The 26,936-nt window shown below is 45.6% G+C and overlaps 1 protein-coding gene and 1 pseudogene across 1 annotated transcript in view; both read left to right on the top strand.

Annotated features, from left to right (window-relative positions):
* LOC143658530 (zinc finger protein 671-like) overlaps nt 1-26,936 on the top strand; it is a 526,356-nt gene that overhangs the window by 193,969 nt on the left and 305,451 nt on the right. The window lies entirely within an intron of this gene.
* LOC143658535 (divergent protein kinase domain 2A-like) lies at nt 1,781-25,199 on the top strand (annotated as a pseudogene).

Raw genomic sequence — 26,936 nt, 5'->3', positions numbered from 1 at the left:
ATCAGAATGACACTTCCAATCCATGGAGTAAGTTGGCAAAAGAGATAGTCAAAATATCACCATTCGATTCTCCTAATGCTTTGCTTGTACAAAGCCAGCTCTGGGGGATATTTTTGACACTTTTATAGAGTTTTATGGAAATAAGAGGTATATAGATGTTGGCTGGTTGTTGTTAGATACACTGGCTACATTAAGTAGTTAAAAGGATGGACTTTAGGCTTCAAAAGAGAAGCTTAAGTACCATCTGACAGATGTAGATGTTTCTATGAGTATCCTGAAGGGAAATTTTATTTTCTGTAGCCATAGACTTGAGATCTCTGAAAATCAGACTCAGAATCTTATTGTTAGGGCAGCAACTTTACGACATAAACTGAAATCTCAGTCTTGCATGGTGTCTGCCATTGAAGTGAGGGCACTGATTGGAAAGGAGTGGGACCCTGAGAAATGGGATGGTGACATACGGATTAATAATGATGTTGGGGGTGAGGTTGAAACCCTAGATCATGCTGAGTCTTCTCTAGATAACCCTGTAATAGTCTGCCCTGAGGACATAGCCACCCCACCTCCAGCCTGCCTTGAGGAGTTGACCACCCAACCTCCTCCAGAAGGGATTAACCCTAGAGAATTATTAATCCTGTTTCACCAGATGAAACTCCAAATGAAGGCCCTGAAGCAAATGGCTTGGAAGACATTTCTAATTCTTTTCATGACCCACCCCCACCACCCCTCATTTCTTCCAGACTTATAATTAGACTAAAGTCCCAACAGGCCCCTAAAGGTGAGGTACAAAGTATCACACATGAGGAGGTACGTTATACTCCAAAAGAACTGTGTGAGTTTTCCAATTTATATAGACAGAAATGAGGGGAATATGTGTGGCAATGGATTTCAAGGGTGTGGGATAATGGTGGAAAGAATATAAGGCTGGATCGAGCTGCATTTATTGATATGAGCCCACTAAGCAGAGATTCTGCACTCAGTGTTATAGCTCAAGGGGTTAGAAAAGGTATTAACAGTTTGTTTGGATGGTTGGTTGAAACATGGATCAAAAGGTGGCCAACATTACCTGAGGTTGAAATGCCAGAACTGCCCTGGTCTAATGTAGATGAGGGGATCCAGAGGCTAAGAGATACTGGAATGTTTGAGTGAATTTATCATGCAAAGCCTACTCTTACACCCTAGGAATGTCCGGAGGATGCACCTTTTACTAGAACAGTAAGAAATAAATTTGCTAGACTAGCACCATCATCCCTGAAGAACTCTGTAGTTGCACTTCTCTGTAGGTCAGATATTACTGTAGGAACTGCTGTCACTGAGATGGAATCCTTAAACACAATGGGGATGACAGGATCCCGAGTTGGCAGAAGCCAGGTGGCAGCACTTAATCATCAAAGACAGGGTAGATGGGGCTATTATAATGGACAGCAAACTCAAAGCAGGAGTCAAAATTATATGACTCATAGAAATTTGTGGCATTGGCTAGCAAATTGTGGGATACCTAGAGATACAATAGAAGGGCAGTCTACTAAATTCTTGTTGGAGCTGTATAAACGAAAGAGTTCTAGGTCAAGCGAACAGAAGTCTAATCTGAATTACACGGCCCGTTAATCAATTTCCAGACTTGAGACAGTTTACAGACCCAGAGCCCTTTGAATGAAGGGGAGGCCTGAGTTGTGGAGACTAGCGCCGGGGGAAGTCGCGCCCGCGCCAGTTTCGTTCTGCGCCCCGCGGCCTCCCATGCCCGCCGCGGTCCGGGCGCGGGGCGGCGCGGGCGGGCGGGATGTGGCGCCTGGTGCCGCCCAAGCTGGCCGCCTGTCCCGCTCGCTGAAGCTGGCGGCGCTGGGCAGCGTGCTGGTGCTCGTGGCGCTGCACTCGCCGTCGCTGCTCGCGTCCTGGCAGCGCAACGCGCTGGCCCACCGGCGCTTCCCGCAGCTCAATAAGTGTCCGGGGGGCTTCGGCATGAGCTGGTGCCGCCGCTTCCTGGGCGGGCAACTGACCTTCGAGACGTGGGGCCGCCTGCGCCTGCCGGACGCGCTCAACGTGAAGAATGTGTACTTCGCGCAGCTCGCTGAGCCCCGCGAGGCCGGCCGCCGCCGGTGCTCAAGGGCCTGGGCGCGCAGCGCGAGCTGGCGCAGCTGGACCAGAGCATCTGCAAGCGGGCCACCGGCCGGCCGCGCTCAAGCTGCTGCAGGGCATGCCGAGCACCGAGTTCGCGCGTCTCAGCGGCCGCTGACGCCCGAGGCGGTGGAGGGCTGGTCGGACCTGGTGCACTGCCCCTCGCAGCGCCTGCTCGACCGCCTGGTGCGCCGCTAAGCCGAGACGCGCGACTCGGGCAGCTTCCTGCTGCGCAACCTCCAGGACGCCGAGCGCATGTAGCTGCTGCTCACGCTGGCCTTCAACCCCGAGCCGCTCGTGCTACAGGTGGGCGCGCGGCGGGCGCGGGGACGGCCAGCCGGACCCCGCCACGCCGGGCTCCCCCGCGTCTCAGCGCCGAGCCGCGAGCGGCGGGGCGCGCGTCACGGCCGACGTCCACTGCCCTGTTCCGCCACTGCCCCACGCGGGATTCCCCCACTGCCCTGCGCTTCTGCTGCCCCACGCCCTTGCACTGCCCCAAGCGGGGCTGCCCCACTCCCCGCCTCTCCATTGTTCCCCGCGGGGCTCCCCCACTGCGCTGCCCTTCCATTGCCCCCAGTGGGGCTCCCCCGCTCCCTGCCCTTCCACTGTACCCGGCCCTTCCGCGGTCCACCACGAGGCTACCTCGCTCCCCGCCCCTCACTAACCCCCCCGCGGGTTTCCTCCACTACTCTGCCCTTCCATTGCCCCAGTGGGGCTCCTCCGCTTCCTTCCCTTCCACTGTACCCCGCCCTTCCGCGGTCCACCACGGGGCTACCTCGCTCCCCGCCCCTCACTAACCCCCCCGCGGGTTTCCCCCACTACTCTGCCCTTCCATTGCCCCACGCGGGGCTCCCCCGCTCCCCGCCCCTCCACTGTCCCCCTTGGGGCTCCCTCGGTCCCCACACCTCCACTGTCCCCCTTGGGGCTCCCTCGGTCCCCACACCTCCACTGTCCCCCTTGGGGCTCCCTCGGTCCCCACACCTCCACTGTCCCCAACGGGACCCCCCTTCCCCCGCTCCTCTGCAGCCCCCGTCCTGCCCCCCTCTCCGGATCGCGGACTCCCCAAGGTGTTTGCAGGGCCCCCTTCCGCCCTCACCGCCCCGCACCTCCCTGTGCACCGGCCGGGCTTAGACCCACTGCCTCGCGGTCATCCGGACAGCTAATTGGGGGACAAACTGAAGAAAATAAGGTCGGAGCAAGGGGCAGTGGTCAAGGGCAGGTCGTCCAAAGGCTCGATGTGGGTGGGATGGGACCGAGGAGGAGGAGGAGAAAGTGCGGCGGCGCCCGGCGGGGCTCGCGGGAGGCCGGAGCTGATCCGGGCCCGGGCGCTGCCCGGCAGGGAGACGAGGCCCCCTTGTTCTGCCGCTCATGACTTTCTTGGAGATGAAACGTGCCTTCTCAGGGCCTGGGTTGGTGACAGCGACCCTGGAACAGACGCTGTCAGCTCAGGGGATAGCTCGTTGGCCTGGCCGGAGTTGGTGTCCAGCTCGCGCGGGTTCTCCCGGGTAACCGCGGAGAAGCTTCCTTCGCTTTTCCCTTGGGTTCTGCGGTATTTCAAATGCGAGCAGAAAGAGAGGCTAACGGCCCATCGCAGGTGCTGTGGGCATGCCCGGTGCCCTCTCCGCACTCCCAGCGCTGATCCTGGGCCGGAGGGGTTGGCAGGGTGGTTTGGTTTTTCTCCCACTTTTTATTCCAAAGTGCAGCGATGGGAATGTTCAATGTTTATTACTCTCTCCAGTTCTCTGCTGACCAGTTTAGCTGCAGAAACCAGCTTCATTTGATTAGTTCAGCTAAATTTTAACACAGAATAAACATTTGCTTCATAAACAACACTTTTAGTACTTTTGAAGTTATTAATGTGTTAATTTTAGATGCAGATTGTGTGTTGAATTCTGCTTTCAGGTATGTAATGTGTTACTTTTAGATTGCAGATTGTATATTAAATACTGCTTATTTCCTAACAGTGAATAGTATATGAAACAGGTTAGGCTTCCTTCGAAGAAATTCATTTTATTTAGTAAATTCCAAAACTAGTCAGCGTTTAAATGTCAAGTCTTTATTTATCATGTGTACACACGTAAATTGAACCCCCCCCCCATTTAGGCCTTTCCTATTTGAGAAAAACAAATCGTGTTTTTTTATTTTATTTTTATATATTCACGAGATTGGTCCTGGGAGAAAGCTGTAGCCGTGTAGTTTGCTGAAGTAGATAGTCTGTCAAATTCTCTGGGAACTGTTATTTGGTAAGGAGCAAGCTCTCTTAGTGTTTGCAAAACAAATGCACATTCCCTGCACTTAAAACACTGCCAGTTTAAAGAAGGGTTTTAACCAGGTAACTCTGAGTATGGATGCATTAGAAACCAATGTTCAATATTAGAATTAGTATTAAAAGAACCTAATATTCCCAGTGCTTTGTAAATACAGTCCTGACAACTGCAAATGAGAAACTTCGGCAATTGATTGATTACACTTGTTTTTTTGACGTTAGACATTATCTTGGCATTTTCAGTTTATTTTATATTTGAGATAGTGGAGTGTGCTTATATTTTGCTTCCTTTTAAACTTTTCTCTCACACTTAACTTTCCATTCTTTATCTGTTTTCATCTTTAGTGATAAACAGTAACTTAAAAAAATTATGACTATTTTATTGTAACAAACGAAATGACCCATTTGCTTTGTGAGTAGCTGGATGGGTTAAAGGATGAAAGTTTGATTTTCATATATGAACAAAAGTATGTATCAAAACTGTAGACTGATATTTGTAAATTTAGTTTTAACTTAAGCAATCCATTTCACAGGAATAGTACTAATATTTTATAGCTAAGTTCATACCGTATGAAATGCACATTTGGGCTGGTTGGGATCAGGCATTCATATTGTAATGTTGATTAAGTAGAATAAGAAGGCTTACTTTCAAATCCATAAGAGGTTTTCATAGAATTCCTAGAAGGACCACTTGATTCTTGTAAAAACTAGTCAGTATGAACAATCTAATTTGCAGTTTGGTGATGTTAGAGAACTACTAAAATTAAAGGGAACTGAAAATGCTGTAATCAGGTACAAAGATGTATAAGTTAAATCATCATGATTTTGTTAGACATACCTATACAGATTTTAGTATTTAGGCATCGTAAGCTCTTTTGGGCTGTTTATGGTTATATTGGAATATTGATTGGTAATGGTAGAAAAACTGTCACCCACATTTTCTCTCCATTTATTTATATTTTGGTTCATGTATATTTAAAAACTTTTCAAGGGTAGAGATATGTGTGTTTTACACCTTAAAGAGGAACTTCCCCTTTTTTTCCAGGAGAGAGAACTGCTCCTGGAATTTTGGGACAGTTGATTTTTCTTGTACAGTTTTGTCTAAAAATTAACTATTTGGGGTAAAAAATCCTTTTTAACTTGCCTGTCAAACAATTCTTCACAACAGTTGCAGCTCAGTAAATATGATTCCAAAGTAAAAAAGTTTCTGTTGTTAAGGTACTAAAGAAAGTTCTTTTCCTGTTCTGGAAAAATGCATATATTTTTAGTCTTTTAAACTTAGCTCTTCTGATTTTAAGAAACAGTTCAAAAATAGTGGTTTCTATTATGTTTTTAAAAGGAGGCACAGACGTAATATCTGTAAAATGTGTGCACACATACCTTAGTTATGGCTATACAGATTTGTAAAATAGATTTCTCAGTGTGAAGTGTTATGGGCTTATAAATAACTCTGTTCCTATTGTTGGATAAATAGTTTCTCTAACTCTAATGAAAGTTGTTCTAGGGTAGAATAATTATCTTGTAAAATATATATATATAAACATCAAGCAACAAGATAATGCCAGCAAATACTTTCATCTTTTGCTCTGATTTCTTTGTTTCTTTCTCACATTTCTGTGTCACCGAGAGATGTATTAAATGCCGAGTATGTGTACATGTGAAAAAAAATTGGAGCAAAAGTGGTTTTGTTGCTTTCACATTATATAATAGCATTCTTGGAATACTAAAAAATTGAGGTGTTGAAGTATGTGGCAAAATAAGTTTTCTGTTATTTTGTAAAAATCTTGTTTTACTGATAAATTTTGTAGTTGTAGTTTTTCTATTAATTTCCAGGTGTGTGTTTGTGAGTGTGCATGTGCGCGTGTGTGAGAGAAAGAATGGTTTGAATTTCCTGAAGCCCAGATTGTCCTCTGAGTTTTTGCCTTGGAGATTGTAGTAATTGTCTTGTTTATACCAAATGAAAAAAAAATTGGCTTTCTATTGAGAGGAAGTGGAAATTTGTTTTCTGTATGTAGAGCTTTAGTTTTCTGAATCGTGGTTTCAGTAGGGTTTCCTCCAACTACAGCGTGTAGTTATTGACTCACAGAGGGGGTTAGGCGGTCGTCTGGGTTTTGCAGATGCGTTCACAGCACATGCTGCAGCCAGGCCTGGGCGTGGTGAGGACTGCATGTGTCTTAGCCCCCAGGTGAGGTGAAGGTGACTTTGGGCCCCCGTGCCTTTGCTCAGGTGTGCTGAGGCTCTAGGGGTGACGGGTCACTGTGAAAGCAGCTGTGATTGTGTCCGCCACGCCTGTGCTTAGCCCTCCCTACAGTGAGGGAGGGCCTTTTAGAGAACCTTAACGCAATGTTACTGTTCTTGTCCCTAAACAGTCATTTCTACCGGAAAAGAATGTTTCTCTCAAGTGCAGTGCCTAAAATATAGATTTAGGGGTCAACTAAAGGTGCTGGCCGCTTCCTTGTTGGGTTCCCTCCGACAGGTGCTGTCGTGTTCGTGGGCCTGCTTCCTCGGAAGGGACACCGCGTGAGATCCTCCCGTGCGGGGGAGATGCCGTGGCCCCGCCGCTGCTGGCCTGCTGGGGCAGGACCCCGGTGGCCGCGCTGTAGGGGCCCCGCGCCTCCCTGCCCACGCCCTCCCTACCCGTCTCTGTGCACCTGGAGTCCGAGCAGAGCGGCCCTGAGGGGGAGCGCGTGGCGCGGCGGGTCGGGGGGCATCGTGGGGGCGGCGAGGGGCGTCCGCTGTGGTGGACCCCCTGCATTTAGGTTGCAGGGTGGGCTGCAGGCAGGGGGCGGGGGCAGGGAGTGCGCTTTTGTCTAATAAATTGATAAGCTTAAGTTTCGAGGTTTTCTTTATTGTTTTCTCATCTTAGGTTTCATTGACACTTCTGACATTTGAGCGTCTTTCATGAAACTTAACTCTAAAGTAAAGAAATAAAACCGCTTTCCTAACTTCAGTCCAAAGCCAGAAGGGGCTACTGCGCCTGTGCTTCGGAGAGCCTCTAGGGAAAGCTGGCCTACTTTCAGGGAGCAGCACTGGGGGCCAGGCAGGGGGTGCTGCGGAGAGGGGGGCCTGGCGGGGAGGGCAGCGGGGCAGGGCTGGGTGGGGACTGGCAGGCACTCAGGCCGCTGCAAGGTGGGGCGCAGGCGAGGGCCCCTACCCACAGGGCCCCCGCCTGCCTGGCCCCCTGCCCGCCTGGTCCCCTGCCGCCCACCTGGTCCCCCCGTCACCCGCCTGGGCCCTTCCCAAGGGGCCCCCTGCAGAGCGCAGGTGCTTTGGCAGGGCCAGGTCTGTGGAATGGGGGTGAGGGCAGGGCAGGAGTTCGGGGAGCTTCCCAGTGGTTGAGAGAAGAGGGCTGCTTGTCTGGGGTAAAGTGCTGCAACAAGGAGGCAGACTGTAGGTTTTGGATACAGAGCCGAAAAGATTGGCCGATGTGTTAGGTGATGAGAAGAGGGAAAATGAAGCCCACCTAGGTGTGGCCTGAGCACCTCAGCCGACGCTGCCTCTCTCCCGTGAGGAGTGGCCTGCACGGGGCATGGACCTGCATGGGGTGTGGGCCTGCATGAGCTGTGGGCCTGCACGGGGTGTGGCCTGAACAGGGAGGGGCCTGCACGGGGCGTGGCCTGAACAGGGAGGGGCCTGAACGGGGCGTGGCCTGAACAGGGAGGGGCCTGCACGGGGCATGGACCTGCATGGGGTGTGGGCCTGCACGGGGCGTGGCCTGAACAGGGAGGGGCCTGCACGGGGCGTGGCCTGCGCTGGCAGCTGGGGTTCTGCTTGTTGGGCGGCTGAAGCCAGGCGGCTGGAGAGGTGCTCGGCCCCCTGGTCTTTGCCTTGTGAGCTGAGATGCTGTTTGAAAGGAACCAGGGAAGTCGGCGCTGTCCATGTGTCATAAAGAGGCGCATCTTGCCTGAAGCGAGGCGGGGAGCATTGTTAGGTTATTGGGGCCAAAAGAAGCCTTTTTTTATTTCTTTGGAATTTTGTTTTCACTGGGGACATATGTTCGAGTATGGTGCTCGTTGGTGTACGTTTCAACCTAGCGACGTGGCCCACACTGCTGGTGTGAAAATGGGCAGTAGGTAAGGAGGCTAGGTTGAGACTAGTTTAATGGATGCATATTTCATGACAAAATCTGGAAGGCAAGTGATTTTGGGAGGGGCATTTTTAAAGCTATTTCTTCTAAAAGTTGATTTATTTCTATAAATTCAGGTCCTTTTTTTTGTTGATGTGCTTTGACATTGGTTTCCTATTTTAGATACAGTTGTTGGATATGATTTTCAGCAAAATGTCATAACCTTACTGTTTTCAAGGCATTGCTTAATAATGTTGGAATTATCTCCTTGACACAGAAATCTTGAGATTAAAATTCTACAGTGTTTGCAATAGATTTTGACCTCTCCTTGCCATTTATAAATCACGAAGCTGAGGTCTTACAGGAGTTATAGCAGAAATTAGGTAACCCTTAAATCATCTTAGTGATTTTACTCTTTTTGCCCTGTAGACAGTTCATAAACGGCGAACACATTAGTCCATCAACAGGACAGTTGACTAACCTCATTGAGCAACTGTTATAATGTGTGTAACTACAATGGGATGCCATTCATATTTGAGCTTTAGAAAATAATCTTAAAACTTAAATTGAACTTGGCATTTTCTGTGCTTTGGATAGTATTTACTTTCTAAGAGTGTGCTCAAGTTGAAATTTTTTGGGTTTTTTTTGCACAAAAATGCCAGTTTTGTGGAAAACCTAATAAGTAGGTTTTAAGTCATATGTTCTGATTATGAATAGATTTTAAGTTATTGTATGCTAGGAATTTATTAATTTTTAAAACCAGTCTTGCATAGTGACTTGTTCTATATTCATTTAATCTCTTTAGTAAACTGCAAAGTTATGTTTCCTTTTAATGGAATGTTGTGAGGTAGTGAATGGTAGTAAAGTATTTTTTATCTCTTGAATGAAAGCAATTGTGAGCTTTAAAATTTATTATATAGGGCGGGCCACGGTTGCTCAGTGGCAGAGTTCTCTCCTGCCATGCCGGAGACCCGGGTTCAATTCCCAGTGCCTGCCCATATTTAAAAAAATACTATATAAACCCTGCTTTTAATGTTTGGTCACATTAAGAAAAAAAGGTAATTGAACACAAGCACTTTTGAAGTTGACCTTTTAATTTTTTTAGTATTTTTATTTATAATTCTTCATGCACATACCTTCAGTGCATGGTGTGTGGTCAGTGGCTCACAGTATCATCACATAGCTGTGTTAATCATCACCATGATCATTTTTTAGAACATTTGTATCACTCCAGAAAAAGCCTTCTCATTGACGACTAGTATTTCCATCTACCCAATTTATTTTACCCCTTATCCCCCCTATTATTACTTTTTTGCCCATATGCTTTTTACTCATCTGAACCATACCCTGGATAAAAGGAGCATCAGACACAAAGTTTTCACAATTGCACAATCACATTGTAAAAGCTATGTCTTTATACAATTATCTTTAAGAAACATGGCTACTGGAACACAGCTCTACAGTTTCAGGTACTTCCCTCCAGCCTCTCCATTACACCATATAAAAAGGGGATATCTATATAATACATAAGAATAACCTCCAGGATAACCTCTCAACTGTTTGAAATCTCTCAGCCACTGACATTTTATTTTGAAGTTGATCCTACTTTAATCGATCAGTCTCATGCCATTCTTTAAGTAAGAAAATAACAAATAAAACCAAAAGGTGCCTTTTTGTGTGTCCTGATTCATGCTTCCATGTCTCCTTTCTCCTGGTGGCTGTGATGTGTGGAATAAACTGGCCCTGCCACCTGGGAGGACCCAGCGTGTTATTAAAGTGTGGCTCCTAGTGACGGTGTTGGGAACCACAGGATACGAGTTGATTCCAGTTTGTAGTATGTGGTGAGGTTTTGATGTGTTTGGTTTTCGTAGCCCAGAGACATTTTGAGGAGTTGGTCTTTTACTCTCTGAGTTGCTCCCTGTGTGTGCAGACACCCTGTTTCTCTGCACGACGCTGGCTGTTTCCCAGCTCTGAGCAGTTTCTGTCTTGAGTACGAACCTGGGGTGTGCACTGCCCTGTCCCAGCCTGTGCGTTCTCCTCGTCCTCTACAGCGCAGCTCACCTTGGCTGTGCAGACTGATGTAGGCCTCTGACTTCTTTCTGGGCGCTCCCTCTCCCTGATGAGGAACTCAGAGCCCATTTCATGCGCCTGTGTGTGTGTTTAATAACCAGCTTCCCAGTTCAGGCTGCACAGGGGGCCTGAGGGTGGGTGCCTCACTGTCCGTAACTGCTCACTTGGCATTTCACAGTGGAGCTAGGCTAGATCTAGGGGTTCTAAATTCACAGTCTGTATTCTTTTCCCTCCACAGTCACTCTCACAGCCCTTTTATCCAGCTGCTTTTAACAGTCAGTGACATGTGGTCTAAACTGCAATGTCTTATCTCCAATTCCAAAATTTAAAAATCCTGCAGAAAAATAGATTTTCTAAGATTTTTAAAAAGAAAAAGTGTTTGAATTGATGTGAGGCAGTTTATGAGGCCTTTATCCATCCCACTTAGAGTGGACAATCTTATGTTATTTTGCAGTCTAATTGTTTTCTTCTAGGGTGCTGTTGCAGACTCTTGTAGCAACATGTACTGTGTAGTATGTATTTTACTACCCTAAAATCTCAGACGTGTTGAATTCCGAAAACACAAGGATGTTGAATTGAAGGGTCTTATTATACAGACTTTATGTTTTCAGAGGGGTTACAGTGATTGGTCAGAATGTCGTCTGAACCCAGCAGGAGCTGGCCTCTTCCTAGTGTGGTTTCACCCAAATGATGCTGTAGGCTGGTAAAAAAAAATGAGCAGGTACCTTCCACTTCTAAAATGCTTTGACTTTATATCCCCTTTATTGACCATATAAATTATAAGGCCATTTAGTTTTGATCTACATAGATTAATAGTTGTCTCAGCATTTGGAATTTGCTTTGTGGTGCTTACCTAAATGAAAGAAAGGCACATTACAATAATGAGTGTATGTGTGTACATGTGACCAGGTTTTTAATTTCTTGCATTTTCAGTGTTCCTGGATGTCCTACACATTTCTCAGGGCATTTAGTATATAGTTGGATGACTGATTTGTACATGCCATTGAAATCAGAAATGAGTAGAGGGTAGGTTCCTGGCTGTTTGATAGGTGTCCAGTATTTATAATTGTGTTTCAGTGGTGATAAGAAATAAGCACATCTCTTGATGAATGTCTGGACTTCTTGTTTAACTGACTTAAATTGAAAGTATAAAAGTGTTTTATATAAGCAGTTCTGTAAAGCAATATTCAATTTACAAAACACATTTCATACCTTTTTCCCTTTGCTCATTCACTTGCTCTGATGAATCTAGGGGTCAAATATTTTTGCAGCTACATTGATATTAAACTTTGCCATAGTAACACAGCTAGTGAGATGCAGAGGTAGAAGTGGCCTCAAAATGTTATATTTGTAGTGAAACTCTATAAGACATCTTCTTTGGGTTGTCTTTAGCTTAATTTTTTTTAAAAAAAATAGAGCAATAGAAAAGTGAATATAAATTAATATTTAATTTTTAAAAACCTGACATATGTTAATTTATGACATGCACAAAAGCCTGTTTAAAAACCCTGAACAATGAAGTGGAATGCCTCCAAACATTTAGAGTCGAAACTGTTCTAAGTTGAAAGGCTCTTTCCTTCAATTGAAAAGTATTTGAAAAAGGACACAAATGAAAATGGTTAGAGATGAAGGATGAAATTTAGTTCTAAAAATCTTTTTTGTGTTAAAGTTGATACTATTTAGATTTTAGGATTTTCTGAAGCCCAGGGTAAAAATAATATCAGTTTTCTTAAGGGTCACAGAATAAAAGCCTCATTCTCGTCCTTAAATCTGTGTAGATTGTTCAGTGTTTTGGCAGTGGCAGCAGGCTACACATATTCTGTGGTGTCTTGTCTTGTTTTATAGTTACAATGCTGTCTTCTCCCTCTGCTTTTACTCCTCTGCAGTAGTTATGGAAGCAGTAGCTTGGAATTTTTTCCCCAACTCGCTGGAATGCCTGGTCCAGGGTCGTGGGAAGAGTCTGTTGTAGGGTGATAACCCTCTCAGTAGTTGCAGAATCTACTAGGAACCGTTTCTCAGAGTAGGAGAATAAGTCATTTTGAGGCCGAGCCAGAGAGGACGAGCAGAAAAGACGGGGCCAGCGGTGCAGGAAGGAAGACAGCCATGGGACCGCGGCACTGGGCGGTGGGCGTGTCACCTAGAGACCTTGGGCTGTGGCTGGACACCCGTCCCAGGGGTGGCCCTGACCCCTCCCTGCCCAGGTGGACTCGGTGACCCTAGCAGCCGCTCCCCAGGGACCCATGTCACTTCTCAGTGACTGACGACTCAGGTGGAACTCACTCCTTAGTGTGGTCCGTAGTGATGACTCGGGAAATGAGGTTGACCTCTGACGATGACTGTCACCAGTGTGAGAATCCCCGGGCGCACGAGTAGCATCACGAAGGAGAGCAGCTGGGGGTGTGTTGAGGGGTCTTCGTGGGAGTCTCTCATGATACTGAGAACCTTGTCTTACAGAGTTTCCCGTCCGATGAAGGCTGGTCGTTTGCAAAATACCTGGGAGCTTGTGGAAGAATGGTGGCCGTGAGCTACCTGGGGGAGGAGCTCTGGAGCTACTTCCACGCGCTGTGGGAGAAGCACGTGGACCTCGCCTGGCAGCTGATGGAGATCGCCGAGCAGCTCACCAACAACAACATCGAGTTCGCGCTCTACCTCCTGGATGTCAGCTCGACAACTTTGCCGTCGGCCCCAGGGACAGCAAGGTCATCGTCGTGGATGCCGAGAACGTGCTGGTTGCTGACAAAAGCCTGATTAGACAAAGTAAGTGTGTGACGGCGGCGTCGTTCCTGCGCCCACCCCCGCCATCCGTGTGGCCATGCGCGTGAACGACCTTCGACCCACACTCACCTCCTCAGGGGGCAGCTGTCACGTCAGCCAACAAATACTGACATCATACTTGTGTTCTTAATGCTATTTCTCCATGTTTACTCAAATATCCTTTGGGCCCTGACAACACAGGTATGCCAGATGTGTGTGTGTGTATGTGTGTGTACTGTGCCTGTGTGTGTATGTACCTGCATGCCTGTTTGTATACACGTGCCTGTGTGTGTGCATGCATGCCTGTGTGTGTGTGTGCCTATGTGTGTGTACACATGCCTGTGTGTGTGCACTCGTACCTGTGTGTGTGTACGTGTGCTTGTATGTGCATGTGCCTGTGTGTGCGCGTGCCTGTGTGTGTGTACACATGCCTGTGTGTGTGTGCACGTGCCTGTGTGTGTATGTACCTGTGTTTGTGCGCCTGTGTTTGTGCGCCTGTGTGTGTGTGCCTGTGTGTGTATGCCTGTGTGTGTACGTATGCTTGTGTGTGTGTACGCATGCCTCTGTGTGTGTGCACGTGCCTGTGTGTGTATGTGCATGCCTCTGTGTGTGTGTGTTCACGTGCCTGTGTGTGTTTATGCGCACCTTTTACGATGCGCCCTGTGTCCTGTGGTCGGGCGTCTAGTGCAGGACTATGTTTGCACACTTTCTAGCTGCTGCAGAGATGGCACTGCTGTTGTGAAAACTGCTGTGTTGGGCCTTTTACCCTCAGTCTCTGCAGTGATGGTTTTGTTTTTGTTTTAAACTAACTGGGTGATTTGCTGCACTGCAGGTCTGACTTGGTTTGACATTCTGATGATTAGTTCTTACCCAAAACTTTGCTCTCCATTTATTTGAGAGCTTTTCATGGGACCCTGTGGGCAGGGTGCCTGAGGCATTTTGAAAATGACATGCCATAGGAATTTCAAAGTCAGGAATAAAACCTGTAGTTCTCTAAACCATCCATCTAGGAAAAGAAATGGAAGGGTTGTTGCTCCGTGGTGCAGATCTTTGTTTTTAATCCCCTATTTCCCTCCTGAGGATCCCTTGATAAATGCAGACCAAAGATGGGTGGTGCCTGGGGAATGCAGTGAATGTGACAGTCGAGTTGGCTGACACTTAATGTCTGCATGATCCCAGCAGGAATCTGCTCAGTACCTGCTTTCCCCAGTGCTTAGGCTGATGACCTCCTGATCGGCCTCAAAGCTCATGGTGCAAGGAGTGAGCGCCCTGCCCTTGTGTTCCATTCCCCCCTGCTGTCCCTGCATCTGTGAATGCTGTAGCCCCCACAGTAGGCTTTTCTTTAAGTTCTTGGAGCAAGTGTATTAGTTAGGGTTCTCTAGAGAAACAAAGTCAACAGGGAACACTTGTAAATATAAAATTTATAAAAGTGTCTCACGTGACCGCAGGAACGCAGAGTCCAAAATCCACAGGGCAGGCTGTGAAGCCGACGACTCTGATGGATGGTCTGGATGAACTCCACAGGAGAGGCTCACCAGCTGAAGCAGGAATGGCACCTGTCTCTTCTGAGTCCTCCTTAAAGGGCTTCCCATGATTACATTTAGCATCACTAATTGCAGAAGACACTCCCCTTTGGCTGATTACAAATGGAATCAGCTGTGGGTGCAGCTGACATGATCATGACCTAATCCTATGAAATGTCCTCATTGCAACAGACAGGCCAGCACTTGCCCAATCAGATAAGCAGGTACCACGACTTGGCCAAGTTGACATATGTCCCTCACCATGACAGTCCACCCGTTGTCAACTTGGCACCTATATATATATATCACCTTAAACTATACTTAATTTCCAAATGAAAACAAATAAGCACACATTTTTTCTTTTACCTGACAATACTCAACTGTCCTGCATATAACTGGAAACACATTAAATCTCTCCAGAATAGGGTGCAAATACTTGGGCAACATTCATTCTTAAACTTGATATCTTACAACTTAAATAGTATAACCTGAACAAAACAGGATTACAGTCCTCATTTCTATAACTGATCACGTGGTCGAAGTTCATATTTATCACTACCTTCTTCCACTACCCATTCCATGTTCCCTTTACCCTCAGCAAGCACTTCAGCTGGCCGTGGTTGTTTGCCTGGTGGGGTGACCCAAACCTTCATTCCTGAAGTTTCAGAGCCATTAGTAGTCCTGCCTGGATTGTGTTGTTGAAGTTTTCCATTGATTTTAATCACAGGGCATGGTAGTACTAATAGACGCCCCAGGCGATCTCCTATATTCCAAGAAAACTCTTCTTTACCTCCATTATGTAGTTGCAGTCCTACTTCCTTCTGATAGTCAGGGTCAATTACCCCAGACAATAATGTAATCCCCTTCTTGGTTTGTTGATCCAGAGGCATAAGTAGCCCAAAGTGACCAGGTGGCAATCTTAACTTCCAGTTCAGTGGTATCATTGTTGTTTCTCCTGGAGGAAGCACACCCCATTTTGGAACTAAAACCTGTAGACCAGCAGAACTCAGGGTAGCAGGGACAGGAAGACAAAATTTTCCACCCCTTGGTTCCTGGACCCATGGATCCTGGCTATGGGAGAAACAGCACCATACAGCGCATGCTGATTCAGAGCATACACAGCTTCCTGGAGAACATTACCACCTTTCAAGTTTTTGCCACCTAGTTGGCACCATAATTGAGTTTTCAAAAGGCCATTCCACCGTTCTATCAATCCAGCTGCTTCTGGATGATGGGGAACATGGTATGACCAGAGAATTCCATGAGCATGCACCCATTCCCGCACTTCATTTGCTGTGAAGTGTGTTCCTTGAGCTGAAGCAATGCCATGTGGAATACCATGATGATGGTTAAGACATTCTGTCAGCCCACAGATGGTAGTTTTGGCAGAAGCATTGCATGCAGGGAAAGCAAACCCATATCCACAGTATGTGTCTATTCCAGTTAGAACAAATCGCTGCCCCTTCCATGAAGGGAGTGGTCCAATGTAATCAACCTGCCACCATGTAGCTGGCTGGTCAACTTGGGGAATGGTGCCATATCAGGGGCTGAGTGTGGGTCTCTGCTGCTGACAGATTGGGTACTCAGCAGTGGCTGTAGCCAGGTCAGCCTTGGTGAGTGGAAGTCCATGTTGCTGAGCCCATGCATAGCCTCCATCCCTACCACCATGACCACTTTGTTCATGAGCCCATTGGGCAATGACAGGAGTTGCTGGGGAAAGAGGCTGACTGGTATCCACAGAACAGGTCATCTTATCCACTTGATTATTAAAATCTTCCTCTACTGAAGTCACCCTCTGGTGTGCATTCACATGGGACACAAATATCTTCATGTTTTTAGCCCACTCAGAAAGGTCTATCTACATACTTCTTCCCCAGACCTCTTTGTCACCAATTTTCCAATTATGGTCTTTCCAAGTCCCTGACCATCCAGCCAAACCATTAGCAGCAGCCCATGAGTCAGTATACAAATGCACCTCTGGCCAGTTTTCCTTCCAAGAAAAATGATCAACCAGGTGAACTGCTCGAAGTTCTGCCCACTGGGAGGATTTCCCCTCACCACTGTCCTTCAAGGACACCCCAGAAAGGGGTTGTAATGCTGCAGCTGTCCACTTTCAGGTGGTACCTGCATATCATGCTGAACCATCTGTAAACCAGGGCCGAGTTTTCTCTTCCTCAGTCAATTCACTGTAAGGAACTCCCCAAGAGGTCATAGCTCTGGTCTGGGAAAGAGAAGGTAATGTGGCAGCAGGAGTGGAGATTGTGGGCATTTGTGCCACTTCTTCATGTAACTTACTTGTGCCTTCAGGACCTGCTCTGGCTCTATCTCGTATATACCATTTCCATTTTATAATAGAGTGCTGCTGTGCATGCCCAACTTTATGGCTTGGTGGGTTAGACAACACTCAACTCATGATAGGCAACTCAGGTCTCATGGTAACTTGCTGGCCCATGGTTAAGTGTTCAGTGTCTACTAAGGCCCAGTAGCAGGCCAAAAGCTGTTTCTTAAAAAGGAGAGTAGTTATCTGCAGCAGATGGTAAGGCTTTGCTCCAAAATCCTAAAGGTCTGCGTTGTGATTCTCCTATAGGGGCCTGCCAAAGGCTCCAGACAGCATCTCTATTTGCCACTGACACTTCCAGCACCATTGGATCTGCTGGATCATACGGCCCAAGTGGCAGAGCAGCTTGTATAGCAGCCTGGACCTGTCACAGAGCCTCCTCTTGTTCAGGTTCTCACTCAAAATTAGCAGCTTTTCTGGTCACTGGATAGATGGGCTGGAGTAGCACACCCAAATGAGGAATACGTTGTCGCCAAAATCCAAAAAGACCAACTAGGTGTTGTGCCTCTTTTTTGATTGTGGGAGGGGCCAGAAGCAGCAACTTATCCTACACCTTAGAAGGGATATCTTGACATGCCCCACACCACTGGACACCTAGAAATTTTACTGCCCCTACCAAGCAAAATAGTAAATCAGAAGCAATACCGGTTTCCTGGAGGAATTGCAGAGATTACTGCCACTATTAAGGACTTGAAAGATGCAGGGGTGGTGATTCCCACCGTATCCCCATTCAACTCTCCTATTTAGCCTGTGCAGAAAACAGATGGGTCTTGGAAATGACAGTGGATTATCGTAAGCCCCTGTATTTTTGTTGGATTTATCTCCCATCCTCTGACACGCAAATGCCTTACCGGTAAATCTAGAGTAGTTGCTACTTCTTACTCACTAGGTCCAGTCAACATGATATCATCAATATAATGGACCAGTGTGATGTCTTGTGGGAGGCAGAAACGATCAAGTTCTCTGCGAACAAGATTATGACATCGGGCTGGAGAGTTGATATACCCCTGAAGTAGGACAGTAAAAGTATATTGCTGACATTGCCAGCTGAAAACAAACTGTTTCTGGTGGTCCTTACTAATAGCTATTGAGAAAAAAGCATTTGCCAGATCAATAGCTGCATACCAGGTACCAGGGGATGTATTGATTTGCTAAAGCAATGATACTACATCTGGAACAGCAGCTGCAATTGGAGTTGCCACCTGGTTGAGCCTACGATAATCCACTGTCATTCTCCAAGACCCATCTGTTCTCTGCACAGGCCAAATAGGAGAGTTGAATAGGGATGTGGTGGGAATCACCACCCCTGCATCTTTCAAGTCCTTAAGAGTGGCAGTTATCTCTGCAATCCCTCCAGGAATCTGGTATTGCTTCTGATTTACTATTTTGCTTGGTAGGGGCAGTTCTAGTGGCTTCCACTTGGCCTTTCCCACTATAATATCCCTCACTGCATGAGTTAGAGAACCAACATGGGGATTCTGCCAGTTGCTTAGTATGTCTATGCCAATTAAACATTCTGGAACTGGGGAAAAAGCTACAGGATGGGTCTGGGGACCCACTGTGAGATGGACCTGAGCTAAAACTCCATTGATCACCTGGCCTCCATAAGCCCCCACTCTGACTGGTGGTCCAGAGTGACGTTTTCGGTCCCCTGGAATTAATGTCACTTCTGAACCAGTGTCTAATAATCCCCGAAATATCAGATCATTTCTTTTCCCCCAGTGCACAGTTACCCTGGTAAAAGGCCGTCAGTCTCCTTGGGGAAGACTTAGAGGAAGATTAACAGTATAAATTTGTGGCAGTGTAACAGGTTTCTCCCCCAAAGGGACCTGGCCTCCCCTTCATTCCAGGGGCTCAGGGTCTGTAAACTGTTTCAAGTCTGGAAATTGATTAAGGGGCCGTGACTGTGTGTTTTTGTAATACAGGTTAGACTTCTGTTCACTTGACCTAGAACTCTTTTGTTTATACAGCTCCAACAAGAATTTAGTAGACTGCCCTTCTATTGTATTTCTAGGTATCCCACAATTTGCTAGCCAATGCCACAAATCTCTGCATGTCATATAATTTTGATGCCTCCTTTGAGTTTGCTGTCTATTATAATAGCTGGGTCTACCCTGTCTTTGGCGATTAAGTGCTGCCACCTGGCTTCTGCCAACTCGGGATCTAGTCATCCCCATTTTGTTTAAGGATTCCAGCTCAGTGACAGCAGTTCCTACAGTAATATCTGACCTACAAAGAAGTGCAACCACAGAGCTCTTTAGCTCTTTAGCTAGTCTCACAAATTTATTTCTCACTGTTCTGGTAAAAGTTGCATCCTCTGGGCATTCCTGGGGTGTAAGAGCAGGCTTTGCATGATAAATCCACTCTAACATTCCAATCTCTCTAAGCCTCTGGATCCCCTCATCTACATTAGACCAGGGCAGTTCTGGCATTTCAACCTCAGGTAATGTTGGCCACCTTTTGATCCATGTTTCTACCAACCACCCAAACAAGCTGTTAACACCTTTTCTAACCACTCAAGCTATAACATTGAATGCAGAATCTCTGCTTAGTGGGCCCATATCAATAAATTCAGCATTATCCAGCCTTATATTCCTCCCACCATTATCCCACACTCTTAAAATCCATTGCCACACATATTCCCCTGATTTCTGTCTATATAAATTGGAAAACTCACACAGTTCTTTTGGAGTATAACGTACCTCCTCATGTGTGATACTTTGTACCTCACCTTTAAGGCCCTGTTGGGACTTTAGTCTAGTTATAGGTCTGGAAGAAATGAGGGGTGTGGGGGGGGTCATGAAAAGAATTAGAAATATCTTCCAAGCCATTTGCTTCAGGGCCTTAATTTGCAGTTTCATCTGGTGAAACAGGATTAATCACTCTAGGGCTAATCCCTTCAGAAGGAGGTTGGGTGGCCAATTCCTCAAGGCAGGCTGGAGGTGGGGTGGCTATGTCTCAGGGCAGACTATTACAGGGTTATCTAGAGAAGACTCAGCAAGGCCTAGGGTTTCAGCCTCGCCCCCAACATCATTATCAATCCATACGTCACCATCCCATTTTTCAGGGTCCCACACCTTTCCAATCAGTGCCCTCACTTTAACGGCAGACACCATGCAAGACTGAGATTTCAGTTTACGTTGTAAAGTTGAAACTCTAACAATAAGTTTCTGAGTCTGATTTTCAGAGATCTCAAGTCTACGGCTGCAGGAAATAAGATTTTCCTTCAGGATACTCATAGAAACGTCTACATCTTTCAGACGGCACTTAAGCTTCTCGTTTGAAGCCTTAAGCCCATCCCTTTCACCCCTTAATGTAGACAGTGTATCTAACAACAAGCAACCAACATCTCTATAACTCTTATTTCTACAAAACTCTGTAAAGGTGTGAAAAACATTATCCCCCGGAGTCTGGCTTCGTACAAGCGAAGCATTAGGAGAATCGAATGATGATATTTTGACTATCTCCTTTGCCAACTCACTCCATGGATTGGGAGTGTCATTCTGATTATGGGAATCAGAGTCCTTAGTGTCTCTGAGCCCAGTCAGAGTAGAAAACCATTCATAAAAACCCATTTTTAAGATTCTGTTTCTTAAGAACCACTCCTGGTACCAAGATGTATTAGTTAGGGTTCTCTAGAGAAACAGAATCAACAGGGAACACTTGCAAATATAAAATTTATTAAAGTGTCTCACGTGACCGGAGGAACGCAGAGTCCAAAATCTACAGGGCAGACTGTGAAGCCGACGACTCTGATGGATGGTCTGGATGAACTCCACAGGAGAGGCTCACCAGCCGAAGCAGGAATGGCACCTGTCTCTTCTGAGTCCTCTTAAAAGGCTTCCCATGATTACATTTAGCATCACTAATTGCAGAAGACACTCCCCTTTGGCTGATTACAAATGGAATCAGCTGTGGGTGCAGCTGACGTGATCATGACCTAATCCTATGAAATCTCCTCATTGCAACAGACAGGCCAGCACTTGCCCAATCAGATAAGCAGGTACCACGACTTGGCCAAGTTGACATATGTCCCTAACCATGACAGCAAGTAATATAAAAAGAAAAATAAATAAATAAATAAATAAATAAAAGTTCTTGGAGAACTTGTTGCATCAGTTATCTTCTTCAGCGTCCCTCCCCCCTTGGTACCCATCGACTCCTGCCCCCTCCATGGACAGTATGTATGAGAACCCTCCCCCAAAACAAAAACAGTGTCCAGCTACCCTTAAAGTTACTACTCTATCTACTGCTTTTCCTTGCCTTTCAACTGTTTTTTATTTTTATTTTTATTGACAAATCTTCACACACAGACATTCCATACATGATGTACAATTAGTGGCTCATGGTATCATCAAATAGTTGTGTATTTATCACCATAATCATTTTTTAGAACATTTGTATGACTCCAGAAAAAGAAATAAAAAGAAAAAAGAAAAAAAGGTCATACATCCCAAGCCCCCTGTTCTAGTTTGCTAACTGCCGGAATGCAATATACCAGAAACAGACTGGCTTTTCAAAGGGGGAATTTAATAAGTTACTAGCTTACAGTTCTAAGGCTAAGAAAATGTCCCAGTTAAAACAAGTCTGTAGAAATGTCCAATCAAAGGCATCCAGGGTAAGACACCTTGGTTTAAGAAGGATGATGAAGTTCAGGGTTTCTCTCTCTCATCTGGAAAGGCACATGGTGAACACGACATCATCTGCTAGCTTTCTCTCCTGGCTTCCTGTTTCATAAAGCTCCCCGGGAGGCATTTTCCTTCTTCATCTCCAAATGTCACTGGCTGGTGGCTCCGCTTCTTGTGGCTATGTCATTCTGTTTTGCTCTCTCTGAATCTCTTTCATTCTCCAAAATGTTTCTTCTTTTATAGGACTCCAGAAGCTTATCAAGACCCACCCAAATGGGTGGAGACATGTCATCACCTAATCCAGCTTAACGACCACTCTTGATTAAATCACATCTCCAGGGAGATGATCTGATTACAGTTTCAAACATACAGTATTGAATAGGGATTATTCTGCCTTTATGAAATGGGATTTAGATTAAAACATGGCTTTTCAAGGGGACATGCATCCTTTCAAACCAGCACACCCCTTACCCCTCCCTCTCATTGACCACTAGACTGTCCATCTACCCAATTTATTTTACCCCTATCCTCCCCTATTATTTATTTATTTTTAATCCATATATATTTTTTTACTCATCTGTCCATACCCTGGATAAAAGGAGCATCAGATGCAAGGTTTTCACAATCACACAGTCACATTGTAAAAGCTATGTTGTTATACAGTTATCTGCAAAAATTAAGGCTACTGGAACACAGCTCAACAGTTTCAGGTACTTGCCTCCAGCCACTCCAATACACCATAAACTAAACAGGGCTATCTATTTAATGCATAAGAATAACCTCCAGGATAACCTCTTGACTCTGTTTGAAATCTCTCAGCCAATGAAACTTTACTTTGTTTCATTTCTCTCTTCCCCTTTTTGGTCAGGAAGACTTTCTCAATCCCTTGATGCCAGGTCCTGGCTCATCCCAGGAATTCTGTCCCATGTTGCCAGGGAGGTTTACACCCCTGGGAGTCATGTCCCATGCAGAGGGGAGGGCAGTGAGTTTGCTTGTCATGTTGGCTGAGAGAGAGGCCACATCTGAGCAACAAAGGATTCTCTTGGGGGTGACTCTTAGGCTTAATTTCAAGTAGGCTTAGCCTGTCCTTTGTGCAGATAAGTTTCATAGGAGGAAACCCCAAGATCAAGGGTCCAGCCTATTGATTTGGTTGTCTCCACTGCTTGTGAGAATATTAGAAATTCTCCAAATGGGGAAGTTGAATATTCCCTCCTTTCTCCCCAGTCTCCCAGGGGCACTTTGCAAATACTTCTTTGTTCACTACTGAAATTACTCTGGGATATATCAGGGCATCATCCTAACCTGGACAAACCAACAAAATCTCATGTCCTACTCAGGATTCCATGCACTTATGGTGTTCAACTAAACTGACCCTACAAGTTAAATTAGGAAATGCACGACCCACCCTCAGCTGTTTTTAGAAGTGGTGCTCACTCTGCTGCCCTCGCCCCCTGGGCCCCCATTCCTTCCTCATTCTGGTGAACACCACTTACGAGTTTGCCTTGACCTTAGCAACACCAAGTGGCAAATTCATGATGTGTCTTGAACTAGTAACAACTTCTTAAAATTCTTTCTTCCTTTGGCTTTCCTCAACTGCTCACACAGTTCCATTTAAAATAAATAAGTCTCGTCTTGTCACCCCCTGCGTGATGCTTTTAATGGACTGGCTGTTGTTCTCATAAACCTGAGCTCCTCACCGTGGTGTAGGTGTGTGGCTTGGCCCTACTAGACTTCATTTTTAATGTCCCTCTGTCTGTTGTCCGAGGGTGCTCCAGCTCCAGCGGCCTTCTGCTCTGTGAATGAGCCCTTCCTCCCGCAGTTTCCTCCACGGCCTCATCTCTCCTCCGTGGTCAGCTGGCTGCTTCCCTCCAAGCCTCAGCTCAGTGCTGTCTCCTAAGACACCTCCCCTGACCCTCAGGTCTCACAGGAGAGAGATCTGTTTCCTTCGCAAATCTTTCCACTGTTAGAAACTGCTGTTCCCTTCCCAGCTTATTTTTTTTTACAGTTTATGATGTATGTCTATTTACTTGCGTAATGGTCTGTTTTACACTTGAGTGTAAGCCAGTACCATATATCATCTGTTTTGTTTATTTTATACCCTTGTCCGTCCCAGAGTAGAACTTCAAATAATTATTTACTAAATGAATGAATTTCTTTCATTTCTTTCACTGGCCTCTCCTCTCCCAATGCCTTAAGTCTCAAGGGTCTGCCCTTGTTTTTGTCCTTCACTGTGAACATATTTTCCTATACAGGTTTATTCATTCCTTTGATTTGATCAAGCAAATACCTGCTGCTGGGTTTTAAACGTGTGGACTGTACCTCTGACCTCAAAGTCACAGGTTCCACATTTGTATGTCTAGTTGTGTCTCAGACACTCCCGTCACCTCCTAGCTGCTCTGTGTTTACTTTCTTTATTTTAACCTTCGGCTGGTTGAGCTGTCACTGTTATGCTGTCTGCCATTCATCCAGCTAGAACTTTAGACTTGATTCATGTACCCACTTGTCCATTTTGTCACAGGTGTTCCTCCATTCTGGCTTTTCTTTCTGAACCTTCTTTAGTTGCTGTTATCATCTTAGTCCCTCCAGTCGTCAGCCCAGAGATGCCTTTTCTGTGACATAAACCACAGTCATCACCATGTGAGGGTGGCATCCTTCTCTAGCCTGTGTAGTGCTGTCTCACACTCCAGCCACGGTGATCACCTCCAGGTGTCCAGGATGAGCTGGACGAGCCCCTTAGTCCGTGCCTTTGTGAGACCTGGATCAGATGGTCTCTGTGCAGCCTGGGTGGCTCCGCGGGGGGTGCTGCTGACCTCTGCAGTGCTCTGTTGTATTGTGTCATGCATCTGTGTGGTACATTCATGTATGATGGAAAGTCCCCTGCTAGCCTGATCCTTCCACAGTTGGGACCATATCTGACCCCTCTGTCCGGCACTGCTGGGGTCCAGGGTTTCTGTGAATTACTGTGTCTAGTCGTATATTATAATACAAGCTTAAGAACAGATGCTGTTCTGTTATGTTATGTTAATTAGTGAAATGTTACATTTTTGGAAGCAACGTAAACACTGTTTTAAAGTATATTTTTCTTTCTGCTTTTCCCCCTTTCACAGACAAACCTGAAAACTGGGATGTGTGGTATGAAAGCAAATTTGATGGCTGTGATAAGAAGGCTTGCTTATCATTTTCAAAAGAAATCCTCTGTGCTCGTGTCACCGTGGGCCACAACTACTACGCTGTTTGTCAGAACCTCTTGTCCAGACATGCCACCTGGCGCGGCACCTCTGGGAGGCTCCTTCACGACCCGCCGAGTGACATCACCAAAGGGGGGCAACTCAAGGTCCTGCTGGATGAGAGTGCCAACCCAAAGATGCACTATGGCAGGTTCCAGGCTGCGAGAGAGCTACAGGAATACCTAGCACAGTTAAGTAACAACATCAGGTAGTCCCCGATGGACTCACTTCCTTTCCCCTTCTTCATCTAAATAGTATTGGCTAAGATGAAACCACCAGAAGCTATGTGGAGGAACGGCATTCGGAAGTATTACATTTGGAGGATGATAAATTTGCACTGATAGATCTTACGTTAATGTGCATTAAAATGAGACATGACTTCACAGATCACATGATGCTTCTGCAAATAAATATGTTCTTACATTTTGGAGACTTGAGCTGTCATTGACTGTTTTACCCCCCAAGAATGCCTGAGTTGATCAATGAATATTGTTATGCTGTTGGAAATGAGTGTGATAGCTGCTTTGGCTTGTGTATCAAAGGGTACTTGGCACTTGACATAGTTTGCATTGCTGTTATGATTTTGTGAATCTCTTGCATTTACTTTGGATGTCAAGTTAGATTGGTCTGTTTTATAGGCCACTTTTTTCCCTTTAACACATGGATTTTTTCCATTTTTATGTTTTTTATTAAATTTTAAACATTCAAGTTATAGTTAATTTACATTTTGACTAGTTTTCATTCAGTGCTTTGTGGTATGTGTTTACTGCCAGGGCAGGATTCCCAGGTTTACTGTCTTTTTTTTCTGAAAGCCAAATATTTTCTTATGTAAATACCTTTTCCCTTCCCTCTGTGGTATCACCACTGCATGAGGTCATTTCAAGTTATTTAAGTTACATCTTTTTATGCCAGTAATGACAGGTGTATACTACACATGGATTTTGGCATATGTTGCAAATTGCATTTGTCCTTTACTAAAGGCTCTAAGGGAGGATACTAGCAATCTACACCCTGACGTTAGTTTTGGTTCAAAAAATATATATAACCCCATACTTTAAAAATGCTTGCTAGTCCAATGTATAGTAATGCGTATGCCAAAGAAATATTTGACCTAGTCCCACGGTCAGATTTTAAAATAGAATTGGTCACCGACTTGCTCTTCTTATCCCATGTGGGACACCTTTAACTCTTTCCTTCCTAATCTCATATCTCCCTGGTTGTTATTGTTAAAAAGCTAAGCTACTGCTTTCAAAAATATATAACCTAGGGATAGAGCCTGTCTTTTATTCATCGATAGTTTTGCGAAATGAAGATGGTAGTCAGTGATCAATGAACTAAAAATTTCTGCTCTAAAATGGTTCGGCCACTCTGCCTCCACCTTGGTCTTCCTTCTGTGATTGTTAATCTGAGCATCAGATCATCAGATCTTAGGTATGTGGATGAAAGAGTGATGTCAGCATGGAATTTGTGGACTGTTTAAAAGATGTTGCAGTACATCAGTTACCTGTCATTAACAAAGGTATTTTTCTGTTTGAAGTTATTTTTGTTTACAGCAGAGTTTGATGCAGCGTGCAGTGTTTGTTTATACACTGACTTTATTTTAAATTGGAAAGTGACTAAAGTCTGCATAACCAAAGCCAGTTTTTTTTCTCTTTCGTTCATTCAGCAACTATTTTTTGAGTATCACTTCTGTGCCAGGTGCATTACTAGCTGCTACATACCATCTGAACATGACACAGTTAAGTAACTTTACAATGACTATCTAAATATTACTGTAGGTATTTTTTAAGTTTAATTAAAATTAATTAGGTGGTGTGTTCATGCTCTTTTACCATCGTGATAGAAATTCTGTCTGGATCATCTGAAACGAGGTTGCTACCAAACAGCAGGATGAGATCAATAAAATTAATCTCAATTTAAAAACTAGAGGGGCAAAGGTTAAGAGTGCT

Source organism: Tamandua tetradactyla, chromosome 16 (genome assembly GCF_023851605.1).
Source record: "Tamandua tetradactyla isolate mTamTet1 chromosome 16, mTamTet1.pri, whole genome shotgun sequence".
NCBI classification, from domain to species: domain Eukaryota; kingdom Metazoa; phylum Chordata; class Mammalia; order Pilosa; family Myrmecophagidae; genus Tamandua; species Tamandua tetradactyla.
The sequence above is the reverse complement of the archived record's forward strand: the minus strand, read 5'-3'. Positions and strand labels throughout refer to the sequence as shown.